This window comes from Amphimedon queenslandica, unplaced genomic scaffold, assembly GCF_000090795.2.
Source record: "Amphimedon queenslandica unplaced genomic scaffold, v1.1 AMPQUscaffold_13488, whole genome shotgun sequence".
Classification (NCBI taxonomy): Eukaryota; Metazoa; Porifera; class Demospongiae; order Haplosclerida; family Niphatidae; genus Amphimedon; species Amphimedon queenslandica.
In genome coordinates this window covers 286,992-300,813 of record NW_003546276.1, presented here as the reverse complement: position 1 = coordinate 300,813, position 13,822 = coordinate 286,992, and the positions used below count along the sequence as shown (strand labels likewise).

The 13,822-nt window shown below is 38.3% G+C and overlaps 2 long non-coding RNA genes across 2 annotated transcripts; one reads left to right on the top strand and one right to left on the bottom strand.

Moving 5' to 3' along the window:
• Positions 1 to 2,452: 2,452 nt before the first annotated feature.
• LOC109580522 (uncharacterized) lies at positions 2,453 to 2,843 on the top strand. Its single transcript, XR_002184262.1, has 2 exons — positions 2,453 to 2,652; positions 2,792 to 2,843. It is a non-coding gene; the product is annotated as an uncharacterized LOC109580522 (long non-coding RNA).
• A 1,263-nt stretch (positions 2,844 to 4,106) lies between these two features.
• On the bottom strand, positions 4,107 to 5,004 carry LOC109580521 (uncharacterized). The gene is made up of 3 exons (XR_002184261.1): positions 4,744 to 5,004; positions 4,429 to 4,678; positions 4,107 to 4,329 (listed from the first exon to the last, which is right to left on the bottom strand). It is a non-coding gene; the product is annotated as an uncharacterized LOC109580521 (long non-coding RNA).
• Positions 5,005 to 13,822: the final 8,818 nt, after the last annotated feature.

Genomic DNA, 13,822 nt, shown 5'->3' with positions numbered 1-13,822 from the left:
TCTGGTTCTGGGGAGGCGGAGTTTGCACTCCAGTTGGCCCTTGATGTGCTGAATGGTCTAGAAATTTCAGTTTCTCTTCTAAAGCTTGAAGGCCCAAGCACATCAGTGACTTTTTGGGCATAGTAATTGATTTTGAGATGATGGCGCTGCGTTTACGACATGATAAGGTGGATCGTATGAGGGCACTTGTTTCTAGCTGGTTGGGGAGGAGGTCTGGTCGCCACTCTGACTTGGAGTCCTTGCTCGGGCACCTTTCTCATGCAGCTGTGGTGGTACGGCCAGGAAGAATTTTTCTTCGGCACCTGTTCTCCCTCTTAGCGAAGGCAAGTAGGTGCCACTTTTTTATTCACTTAGACGCTGTGGCAAAGGCCGACCTGGCATGGTGGCACTGTTTTATACAGGTATGGCATGGAGCAGCTTTTGTAATTTCTCAGAATGCCCCTGTAGTTCATGTCCATTCTGATGCATCTGGAAATTTTGGCCTGGATCGGGCAGTTTAGGGCTACTATATGACCTCTCCTTCCCCAGGTACCTTGCAGTCTTATCGTATGTCTCTTGGTAGCTACCTCTCATTCTGTCACCAGTTTGGCTTTCTTTCTCCTTTTCCTTCCTCTGAGTTTCTTCTTTCTCAATTTGTATCTTATCTGGCAGGTTGGGGATTGTCATATGGGTCGATTTGGGTGTATCTGAGTGGGGTTCGCTTTGCCCAGATTTCATGCAGTTTTCAGATCTTGCTTTGTCTGCTTTTCCTCAGTTGGAGTATGTACTGCGGGGCATCCGTAAAGCCTCCCCGGGTCATGTTAGACCACAGCGTCTGCCTGTCATTCCTCATATTTTGGGTATCTTGTTGCGTGTGTGGTAATGTCAGCCAATGTCGTATAAGAGCGTGCTGTTGTGGGCAGCTTGTTGTGTGGGCTTTTTTGGCTTTCTCCGAGCAGGGGAGTTCACTTGCTCTCTAGGGCTGCCTTCTCTGAGTACACATTGTCATATGCTGATGTCGCAGTTGATTCTCACTCGTTCCTTCTTTTGTGTCACTGCTCCTCCACTGCAGTAAGACTGATATATTTGGGGTAGGGGTCCACATCTACTTGGGGCGAGTACAGGGTCCGATTTGTCCAGTGAAGTCCCTATTGGCTTACCTGGTGGTAAGAGACCCTGAGCCTGGTCCCGTTTGTGTTTCGGGATGGGTCTCCTCTGGCCTTAAGGTGTCTGCTATTTGTGGTGCATTAGCTGCATCAGGGATGGATGTTAGTCGTTTTAATGGCCACAGCTTTCGCATTGGGGCAGCCAGTACCGTGGTTGCTTGTGGCCCCGAAGATTCTCTTATCAAGGTTCTGGGTCGGTGTAAGTCATCGGCATTCACTCAGTATATTCTGACTCCAAGAAGTACCCTGCCGGGGGTGGCCCAGACTCTAACGGCTTCCCATTGACTTTTCTTGTTGAGTTTGTGTTATGTTGGGCCTTTTGCTTTTGTTATTCCTACTTATGTTTATGTTATGTTTTATTGTTAAGATCTTGCATTCAATGCATTTGTACCTATTTTATTTCATATTCCCACAAATGTTTGAGGAGAGAGATGCCTGTGGCATCTTTGGCGGTGTTGGTTCCCATCACTCACTCCCCCATATTTGTGTAGTCTGCCTGTAACAATCCTGAGTCTATTCAGGCCCCGCAGGAGGGGGGTTGCTCTGAATGGCCTCTTCTAACAATGTGGGGCACAAACCCTAAGCCGGCTCTCAAACTGAGCTGCTCTCTTAATGGGTTCCCAGCCCGTGGCAGGAGGCAGACCATTGGTTACCCATGGCATGCCCGCTATTGGCGCTGGACCATTCGGTGGCATTGACAAGCCACTGTTGGTTGTGACAGGCATATCCGTATGCCCACCGGCACATCCGTGGCTCTTGCTGTTAGCGATGGACCAGTCGATGGCTCTGACATGTTATGGGATATGCCGGTGCAGCATGCTCAGATGCTTCCCTCACAGCCATGGCTTCATGCTGTTGGTGCTAGACCATTCGACAGCACTGATATGTCATGACCAGCTGTGCTCCTACCGTTGATGCGGTTGGTCTTATCCATGTACTCCTGTGGTTGTTACCAACCCCTTGGCTGGGTTACAGGCAGGATCTTGGGGGGGCCTCGCAAATTTCCAAACCTCCTCCATCCTCATTTGAAGTTTTTGGAGGCCGATAGTCATTAAATGTGACCCGATATGAGAAAACCAGGGTATCTGTGGGAATTATCATTTTGAGCTATGGGCTCATAATCACGAAAAATCTTTACCTGGGCGAAATTCATTTCATCACATAAACATGTTATATAAACAAAATCCTTTCATTTGATACCAAAATTGGGGGTAGCGAAGCCTTCTTTGCCGAGTTATAAGCACTTCGACATTTTACCTTGATTGTGCACGGAGAATGTTACACAGAGCAACCACGAAATAAAAACGGAGGGCTTTAATGCGTCATTAGGTAACCATGGAGTCTCTATAGCAACTATTTAAAGTATAACAAAGACGAAGAAGACTACTTATAAAAACTATGGCTACAGAAAGAGACATTGCTCGCTTGTTAAATGAAGAAATAGGTCCTCGAGACAGTGACTACGTTGCTTCAGTTCATGGGGACTACTTTTGTGATGAAACTAGTGGTAAGTTTATTCATAACACTGTTTACATACTAACTGTGAATAGCGGTTAGCTATCACAACAATGACATTTCATCACCTGTATAAATGCACAATATTATTATATTAAACTTAGTTATACAGTTTATTTGTTAATTGATAGAGACAGACTATGAAGCAGTAGAAGATATGGAAGAAGAGGTAGAGGAAGGGAAGGAAGAGACAAAAAGATTGTGATGAAGATATTAATCCACCACTGTTTGATCCTGAGGTGGCTGTGGAGCTACAAGTATCAGATCTTGATTTAGAATCAGCGATGCCTGATGCTCCAGCTACTTCAACTACTCACTCTGGTGATGACATGAGGAAGGAAGACCTACAGGAGGAAGAAGAATTATCAAAGATCTTTGAACATGAATGTGGTTGCTCAGATAATTGCTATGCACTGTTCAGTCACTCTTACATAAAAACATATAGATGTGACATACAAGCCATGGCAAAGCCTGTTCAAGAAATTGCTATTATGAGTCAAATGGCAGCAACATCTACCATGGGGGGACAGAAAGAGAGAAAGAGGCAATTTTTTACGTTCATGCATCAAGGTCATAAGGTTTGTAACTATGAGTGACGCAACACAAAATTAATCGTTTTTCAACTAGATATGTAGAGTAACATTTCTGAAGCGACATGCATTTGGCAAAAGCAGGTTTGAGGAAATCATGAAAAACTACAGAATGAATGGATTAATACCAAGGTATGAGACTTACAAATTCAATGTTATGTACTTAACTTTATTAGAGTTCACGGAAATGCTGGAAAGACACCAAACCATGCTTTGACTTATGATGATATTCTCCGGGTTGTTGCTTTCATCAGAAATTACGCTGAAGTCCATGGAATCAGTCTTCCTGGAAGAATACCTGGAATGAAAAGTTACGAGAATAAGAAGTTCTTACCATGCAGTACATCTAAAAGGCAGGTATACTTAAAGTATGCGGAATCATGTGAAGGGCTTCATGTCAAAGCATGTGCTGAAACAACATTCAACATGTTGTGGCGATGCTACCTGCCTTATATTGAAAAAAATGAAGCCTATGTCTGACTTGTGTGCCACTTGTAAAGAGATAAGTGGACTGATTATAAGAAGTGCTAACATGCAATCAGATAAAAGGATAACTGAGGTAAGTCAGTATTGAATAACACAAGTATTATTTAGAATTTTCAGGCAATGCAAAAGGCACTAGATCACAGAAGTCTGGTTAAAAAGGAAAGCTAGTACTATAAGGATGTATTAAAAGAGGCACAATTATTGTTAAAAGGGCTGTAGACTGATGCAGCAAACAATTACAATCCCCCACTAACAAGGCCACTTGCTATGTTAAATATTGTAGCACATTATAGCTTCAATTATGCTCAACAGGTAACATTTTATGATAATTATGAAAGTGTATCTAGCTTACTTACTTCTTTAAAGGTTCACTATCATTCAAGTCCACTACAAGCAGGTCCAATTTATTTTCTTACTCCCAGGAAATGTGGCATATTTGGTGTGTGCTGTGAAGCTATCGCTCAGCAGGTTAATTTCTTGATTGATGAATCATTCGACACTGGTAAAGGGGCAAATCCTGTCATAAGCATGGTACATTTTTATTTGAAGAATCATGGCCTCAACTCAGTCAGTATCCATTTCAATGCTGACAACTGCACAGGGCAAAATAAAAATAATACAAATATTCAAGTAAGTATATTACATGCACAATAATGAACATTTTAAATGTAATTCTTTATTTATTTTAGTACCTCTTATGGAGAGTCATGGCAGGACTCAATGCGTCCATTTCAATATCGTTTGAGCCAGTTGGACACACAAAATCTTCTCCAGACTGGTGCTTTGGACTATTAAAGCAAAAATTCCGTAAAGCAGAGGTGGACTCATTGGATGACTTCATTCAAGTTGTAGAACAATCATCTGCTGTGAACAAAGCCCAACCAGTAGGAAGTAGCAATGGTGAACTCATTGTAGAAACACTTGACTGGTGTAGTTACTTTGCTACATTATTCAAGAAAATAAAAGGCATCAAAGGCTTTCAACAATTTTTGTAAATGCGACCTCACCTGGTGTAGTTGCAGCCAGACAAGCTGCAGATGGCCCAGTCACAAAATTCAATTTGCTGAAGGAGTACGCTCAAATAATGGAAGATGAACTACCTAATATATTACCACCAAAGGGTATGTCAACTGAAAGGAAATGGTACCTTTACGAAAAGATAAGATCGTTTTGCAGATACGAATGTAAAGATGTAACCTGCCCACTTCCTGATGCACCTCGACCAACAGGATCATCTCGACAATCAACTCCGGGTGTAGATAATCCACCAGACCTCGCAATGGAGATCGAAGTACCACATTCTCCCTGGCAATCTCTAGAACCACCTGCAACACAAAGAAAATGTGGTAATTGTGGTCAATTTGGTCATAATAGAAGAACTTGTCCATGTAATCAGTAAATGAATAACAGAAATGAGTTTGTGTAATGCACATACTATTGATACCCTTTCAACAGGAGAGCAACTAGTTTGTCTACAACAGACTATTGATCCCCTGAAACAGGAGTGGAACTAAAGTCTATTCACTTTCACCTGACCCCTGGCTTTTTTCAATTAATAAATAACTATGTCACATCCGCATTCTTTACGTATTTGTGGTTTTGGAATTGTTTTTGTTGCGCGGAAGGGATGCAGATAAGTAGCAGCTGAATTTAATCTGGCTGTTCTAGCTGCATAATTGTGGTCAAAGGTATGTCATTGAGTTTATACAGGGACATCCAAAAAGTTAAGGCCTTATCACTTTGACCTGATCTTTTTATCTAAAGGACAGGAAGGACCTAGCGATTCTAATGGTGCAAACAAAATTTCTAAATTCCATGTTTATCAAAAGTTATAACAAAAAATCAATAGGTCAGGTGAAACTAAATAGAGTATAGTTTGAATGCCAAACATTCAAACTATTGATCCCCTGAAACAGGAGTGGAACTAGTTTGAATGCCAAATATTCAAACTATTGATCCCCTAAAGGAGAGGAACTCGTTTGTAACGCTAAGTCATACAAACTATGGATCCCCTTTTTTGAAAACAAAGGTGTGGAACTAGTATGTGCGTGAGACGTCAACATAAACACAAACACTCATTTTAGTTTAAAACTTACTAACTCAAAATGGAAGGCTGAGAGAAAGTTAGTCTCGGCTGAGAGAAAGTTAGTCTCGAAGTTATCATGCAGGTGAAATGTGTTTATCTTTACAGGTGAGAGGACTGATGATAAAAATGTGTGAGAGAAGAATACCGAAATATAAGTCATTGCGTCATTCACAGCCAATCAAAGAACACCAAGTGTGAACTGTGACCTTTAGGATATAAAATAAGACACCTGAAACTGTAAGTTCAAAATCAAAAAGTAATGGCTGCCCCAATAGAGGATGTCCTCATTGAGGTCCATCCATCTGATGGTAAGTTGGGAATGTGTAACCCTATAGTGATAACTATAATGCCTTTTTTTGGTTGGTAAGTTGCTTATATGTTTGTGTTGTACATTAAAAAGCAAAAAATAACTGTATTTATAGCAGAAAAAGAAGTCAGGGAGAAAGAGAAGAAAGGAGACAGAGGAGAGAGGACAGAGAAGAAAGGTGAAAGAGACAAAAAGGACAGAGACAAAGAGGAGAGAGGAGACAGTACAAAAGAGAATGGTAAGATTGAGTGAAATTGACATTGAAAATGACATTGTTTTTAATAGAATCAAATGGCCTAAGTAAGTTTTCTTTTATGATTGCAATCTAATAATTTTTGCTGTCAAGCAGATGTAAGAAGGACCATTGTATTAAAAAGTAACTTTGCATTGTATTTGGTTAGTTTTATTTACAAACATTAGGCAAGAAGAATCAAGGAAGGCCATTAGGTAATTAAATTAATAATAGTTGAATTACTTGTACTTTCATTTAACACTAATTATTAACTTTAAGACTTGGAACAGTTTCGGCCAGCTCCTAAAAGTAAACATAATTTAAGTGTAAATTAAAGGCTTTATGACATTGTAAATTAGGACAGCTGGAACTAATAGAAGAAGGAAGGAGGGAGAGAGGAGAAATAAAGGACAGTGATGATGGGGAAGAAACAGGGGCAGGAAACGAAACAGAGGGGACAGAACAGATGGAGACGGGAGAAGACACGGGCACTGGAGGGGAGACACAGAGAGAGAAGGGAAAGAAATTCAAAGTAACAATGGAGCATTAATGTAAACAATAATAACTTAATCTCTTTTTGTTATAAGAAAAGGAGACAACATAGGGGTAAAGGGAAGCAGGGACGAGGTGGAGGGAGAGGAGCAGGAAGAGGAGGTGGCCAAAACAGAGGAGGAGGTGGCCAAGGAAGAGGTGGAGGTGGCCAAGGAAGAGGGGGAGGTGGCCAAGGAAGAGGGGGAGGTAGCCAAGAAAGAGGAGGAGGCCCTGCTACAACAGTAATAGAAAGAAACATCATTAAACATAACAATAACAACAAATCTTTCATAGGATTCATCCACAAGTGCAAAGACCATAAACTATTTTAACGTTACATGTAAACAACTTAATTCTGCTTCTAAATAAAAATAATATATATATTACCTGTAAACTCAAGGAAAAGCGATGGCTGGATTTGAATGAAGTATGTGGATGATCTGTTTTCAAAACAGTCCATAAAAAGGACTTTTAGCACTAGAAGACGTAATAATAACTCTATAACTTGGTAATGAAAAAACTTACTAGTATTTGAAGTCACCATGAATGGCAGGGCTTTAGACAAGTCTTAAGATGTCCATTATACAAGAAAAGATAGTTCAAATGCTGTCAAAAGCGAGTCAAATGTGCTTCTTTCTTCATTCCCCGTTTATTAATAATTTGGGTGTGGTTTTACGTGGTGGGCGTGGTTTCATTTACTTTGTGAACGAGCATGACACGGAAACATTGAAAATAACTTAAAATGGCTTTTTCTCTGTACTAGTATTCCAGAGCAATCGTCCAAACAGCGTACCTAACTTCCAAATTTTATTGTGCATTGTCATAAACGGGATATTGCTGGAAAGGATATTTTTTTTCTATCTGTGAGTACCAAAAACTGATTTTACCAAAATCCCACAGATAGCCTGGTTTTCTCATATCGGGTCACAAATAGTCTTTAAAGGCTTGCATTTAAAGTCAGTTAATGATAAGGCGGGGGCCACTCCTTGACATTCACGTGGTTTATCTTTGTGATCAGTTGTATTGATCTGAGTGCTCGAGTGGCCAAGTTTTGGTTCTTGGCTGTAATTCTGTTTCCCCCACCTCCCTTATTGCATGTTTGTCTCCACTCTGTTGAGTGTTAAGCCTTGCTTGGGTTACGGTGTTAGTTCCCATCACTCACTCCCCATATTTGTGTAGTCTGCTTGTAACCATATTGAGTCTCTATTCGGGCCCTTTGGGAGGGGGGTTGCTCTGAGTGACCCCTTCTGAAAATGTGGGGCACAAACCTTAAGCCCGCTCCCCAATTGAGCTGCTCTCTTAATGGGTTCTAAGCCCGTGGCAGGGGGCATGACCATTGGTTACAAATGGCATGCCCGCTGTTGGCGCCGGATCATTTGGCGGCATTGACATGCCACTGTTGGTTGTGATGAGCATATCCATATGCCCACCTGCACATTTGTGGCTCTCGCTGTTAGCAATGGACGAGTCAGTGGCTCTGACATGCTATGGGACACCTGCCGGTGTAGCATGCTCAAATGCTTCCCTCACAGCCATGGCATCATGCTGGACCATTTGGCAGCACTGACATGTCATGACCAGCTGTGCTCCTACCGTTGATGCAGTTGGTCTTTCCATGTACTCCTGGGGTTGTTACCAACCCCTTGGCTGTGGTTACAGGCTGGATCTCAGGGAGGGGCCCTCACAAAATTCCAAACTTCTTCCCTCCTCATTTGAGGTTTCCAGAGGCCAATAGTCATTGACTTACTACAATCATTTCAAATGTTGTCATACATGTAGATGCATCTACTTGCTTTTATGATTAATGCTTTCTCACAATGTAAAAATGAATTATAAGTTGCCATAGCAACTTTTTCATTGGTAATGGGGCAGGCTATTGTTAAGTGGTGGGTCTGTATTTTTGAGTAGGGTTAATGCAATTAACGCACCTGTATATTAATTTGTGTATTGTACATTAATATATGTTATAACTATGCTTTAAATTAGTGGTTTGAAGCTATAATGTAACTCGCTCCTACTTATATATAACACATCACGTACATGTACATGCATGATGGTAATACAGTATATATACTAAATGTATGTTAATAATGTAAGGCAAGTTGGATGTCCTATATTTGCATTGTGCTTGCTCTTCATTAGCAATATTATCATAATACAGCTTTGATGCATGTTCAAATGTACATGTAGAAGAATGTATCTTCTCCTTATCTCTGTTTCTTTTCTCCCTCACTTTGATCTTTCTCTCGCTCCTTTTCTTAGCATGTGATACTAACTCTGTGTATTGGTAGATTGTAGTTGTCTTATTGATATGTACAATTTTACACCCTACTCATAAGAACAAGTAAATAATCTCATTAGAAGTTGGTCCTACATACATCTCCTGCCTTATGGTTAACTCCTCACTCTCTGAAATGAATATCCAGTTAATTCAATCTTTATCTGATCTTTAGGATTGTAATTGAATGTACAAGTACAGTGGAAATGTACATGTAAGTACTTACAATAATTGAAGTTTGATATACAACACGTGCATGTACATTTCTCATTAAGTCCTCATTTCTCTACCCTGTTATTGTCCCTATATTCCCTCCCTCCCTTACTTGCTCTCGCTATGTATCACTTCATGTCTCTTAATGTGTTCATGCATCATGCATGTGTTCATTTTTGATGCACATAATGGATTACATAGCCTCTATAGTAATAAAAATGTATACTCTATAAAATTTACACATGTATATAGAGAGCGTATGCATGTAATTTGATTACTTGTCTACCCAAATAGGCCTGTTGTATACAAGTTGCTTTGCTTATTAACGAATATTGAATGTACATGTAAAAGAATATACTCAGTCTAAATTTTATCTTTCTTTGTTTTTCTTTATTCCCCTCTCTTTTTTAAGACTGAAAGACTGGCGGCTACAAACTTCTGGACTTGGACACAATCTTCGAGCCATTTTAATGTTTTTGTTTATTGGAATAGCTACCAACTATATTATTATTTTATTTCTTGTTTACAACATTAATAAAGCATATAGACACACCAGTATGAGGGAGAAATGAAAACGCATCAGCCACAATTGAGAATTACACAGCAACAATGATACTAAAGGCCCCTGACAAAGATGAGAAGTAACCTCAAGACAATTGTGACCCCAAAGGCGGACAAGGTTGTAACCAATAGAGTTGGTTCAGCCCCAGGGGACATTTATTATTAATATTATATACAAAACTAAAAGAGAGTGAGAGAGACAGAAAGAAGGAAAAGGGGCAGAATTCTTAATGAGAGTCTGAGAAAGTAAAAAAGTATTGTTCTTGTCACCAAAATCAATTCCGTGTACTATGAAAGAAAAAAGCATTTTAATTATATATTATATATAGCTATAACCAAACTGAAGTTTTAAAGTAAAAAACTCACTAACTGAGGAGGAAGCAGGAAAAAACAACCTCCAGTCTTTATGTTGTGTTCATAGGTGACATAATTAGAGCATGATGAAGGAGATGGACATGGTCGTTCCTCATTGTCATCATCATCATACTCCTGAGGCTTTATAATATCATGGCAAAATCCTTTTTTCAAAAGGATTATAATCATGATCAATAAGAGCAGTGGGACTACTATAGTAGATCTACTGTCAAGAGACTCAGAGCCTGGTAAGTTTAATAGGATAGCCATGAGTAGCAGTAAAATCAGTACATTTAGAGTGTCCATTTTATTAGACTTATTTGAGCTCATCATGACTTATGGAATGAAGGACATGCTAGATCTAGATCTATCCTCCCTAACTGCAATTACGAAGAGTTCCCCGCTTAAGATAAATCAGGAGCAGCAGAGCATTGAAGATAGACCTGCAGCATGGTGCAGCCATGGATGCTCTGCCAGCCTATCAGTGCAGCTCACCCTACAGTGACGTTGGCTAGCAAATGAATGTATTTAATACAAAGTGTTAAATAATCTCATTTGGCAGCCTACGTCACTACAAGCTGAGCAGCAGCACAGACTGTGGATAATGTGATGCAGTCCTTAGATTCAAGTTAGAACCATCAGTGCTACCAGCAATTAAAACAGATTTAAACAGTACATGTCGCTAGATCGATTTCCTTAACTAAGCCTAAGGTAAAAAACTCTCTGATTAATACTGTAGTTGTGTTGGTGGTGAATTGGTTTGGAAGTACTAGGTAAATTGAATTGTATATTGCGGCTGATTTCTCACCTTGAAGGCTTCTGAAACCCATGGTATGCATATTATGTAGAGAAATGAAATTTGCATTTAGTGGGGCAATCACCAAGCTTTTTATTGTTAACTTGAGAAGGCTCTGTTCCTACACTTTTATCTATTTGTACGCATAAAAGATTTATATTTTGAAAAAAATTGATTAAATGAGAAATTACTTAAATGAGAAAATGATGAAATGAGAAAATGATTAAATAAGAAAATGATTAAACATAGAAATAATTAAATGACAATAGAAGTTTCTTTATTTTCAACAATATTGTTTCTTTTTGTATAAGTTATATTAATTTCTGGCTGTTTTAAAAGTTGTTGTTCCATTTCTTGTGACGGAACTTTAGCTTTGAATAAATTTAACATTGTTTCGTTGCACCATCACAGTATCTTCTTCTCCAGTTGAGTTTGTGCAACAGTGTCTGAACTCATAATATAATCTCCTCCTTGGACTAGTTGAAGCATAGAACACGAGGAGGACAGTGCTGTATCTGTCTCACTATATGGCAGTACACCATTACAATTGAGATAGATTAGTATAAGTTGAACTTTGTTACTCCAATTACATGTCCGTTAGTATGTCTGTCTCCTTGTGCACTTCAATATCTGGTATCTCAATTGGAGTATTGTCATTGCTCTTGACATCTTATTCACTTCTGCGAGAAAATGTTAGACTCTTAATACCTGGATAGGAACGAGTGTTCAAGTTTGTAAATTTGTGTACTTGCAGAACTTCAAATTTATTGCTATTATCATCCCTCACTGACAGATTCAGTCTCCATCACTGAGAGTTACATCCTGAACAAATCCAGTCCCCACAGCTCTAGAAAATTTATCTGATACAAATTAGCTTGGCTTCAAATTCACTGTCAGACCATTGTCCATGTCAAGAATCTCAGAAATTGATAATTCTGGAATGATTTGTGGCTTCACATCAAACTTCCTAGGTGACTGCTCTACTTTTGTTGTTGGGTTTACATGTACTTTGACTTCGGAGCTTCATCCCTTTTTAATAAGACAATTTTGTAACAGGTTTATTTCTCCTTTTTTTACAAAGTTTAAAGTTATTCCTGAGTCTTTGCATTAAAACCTACAAGACGCATACTCTTGGTATCATCACTTGCAACATCATAGTAATCAGCTCCTTTTCTGGAATTCTTTAAAGGTGAGAGGGTTTAAATTCCGAACTGAACATCAGCTACTCCTGTGTTATCATCTATATCTGCAAGGTCTTCAGAGTCTTTTCTGTGCCATCTCCTAGTAAGTAGAATAAATTGAGACTTCTTAGTTACTACTAAATACTAATGCCTTCAAATTAGTGTCAGCCTTATATAATGCTTGAAGTTTCTGCCACTTTTGCTTTGTCCTGAATGCCACATGTATACAGATCTCTTACAATGATTGTTGAATTTCTAAACTTAGAATCATTATGATGTCATATTGATTATTGCTTACATGTAGCAGTAAACAAATATGAATCAATTGTCATGCATGCTCCTTGTATACACAATGATTGTCTTACAATTTAGCATTTCTTAATATAGAATCATTATGTCATAATGATTGGATAGTAGGTGTAAAAAACTATGATGCTATTGCTTTTTTATAACATATTTTATATGAGGCTTGGATTTTTATAGTTCACTGTATAATCCTAAAAATCTTTTATTGCTATAGTTCATAGTAAGGATTCTTGTGTTGATCATCATGCATGATACTACAAAAATTGAAAAGGTTTGCATAACATGTAGAAACTCACAAATTACTATTTTCTTATATAGTTGGATAGAATTGTCCTTTTGGAGACTGAAATTACATAGATAAACAATAACATAAAACTTTTGGCATATTAAAGATGTGCAAAGACATCAGAAATGATATCCTTTATAAGTGAATTAGTAAGTCTTTTGCATTGTTTTGAGTAATAATCATATTTTATCCACATGACAGGGCTTGTTTCCTCTGGCTGTTCCCAGAAAAAAGTTTCCAAGAAGTGATCTTTTGATTGCTTATTCACTATCAGAAACTCATACTGTACTTTATTTATATGGACATGCATTTGATTATACATTTCATTTATCATGATTTTAAATAATCAGAAATAACAGATTTGGTAGTAGATACAATTAAAAACTTTCATTCTTAAAGAATAAATTTGTAATTTATCCTTCAGTGCCAGTACATTGTTCTTTTCATATTATGTCAAGAAACCAAATAAAGTCACTGCTTGCTTTGATATGTAAACATTTTTAAATTTTGCTTATGCTAAGTAAAGAATGACAGCATCATTGGCATCGCTGGCACTTTGTTTTTAATGTATTATTTTCAATACACTGTAAAAAATATTGTTAAATTAACCCACTATGTTGGGTTAATGAAAATGCAACCAGGGTAACCCACCTGTAAGTTATATTAACATCTTCAACAAGTGGGTTAATTTAACCTCAGAAGTATCAACTATTAAAATAGGTTAAAATCACCTTTGTCACTAATGCTTGTATCAGGTTAATTTTAACTTTTTAAAATAGTTACTTACCTTATTCATGCAGGTTTAAATAATAATCTAGTGACGGTTAATATGACCCACTGTACTCCGTTAATTTCAATGTCACTCGGATTTGTATCAGGATAAATTTAACTTTTCATTATAGTTACTTACAATAGTCATGCAGGTTTATATATAATCTAGTGATGGTTAATAAGA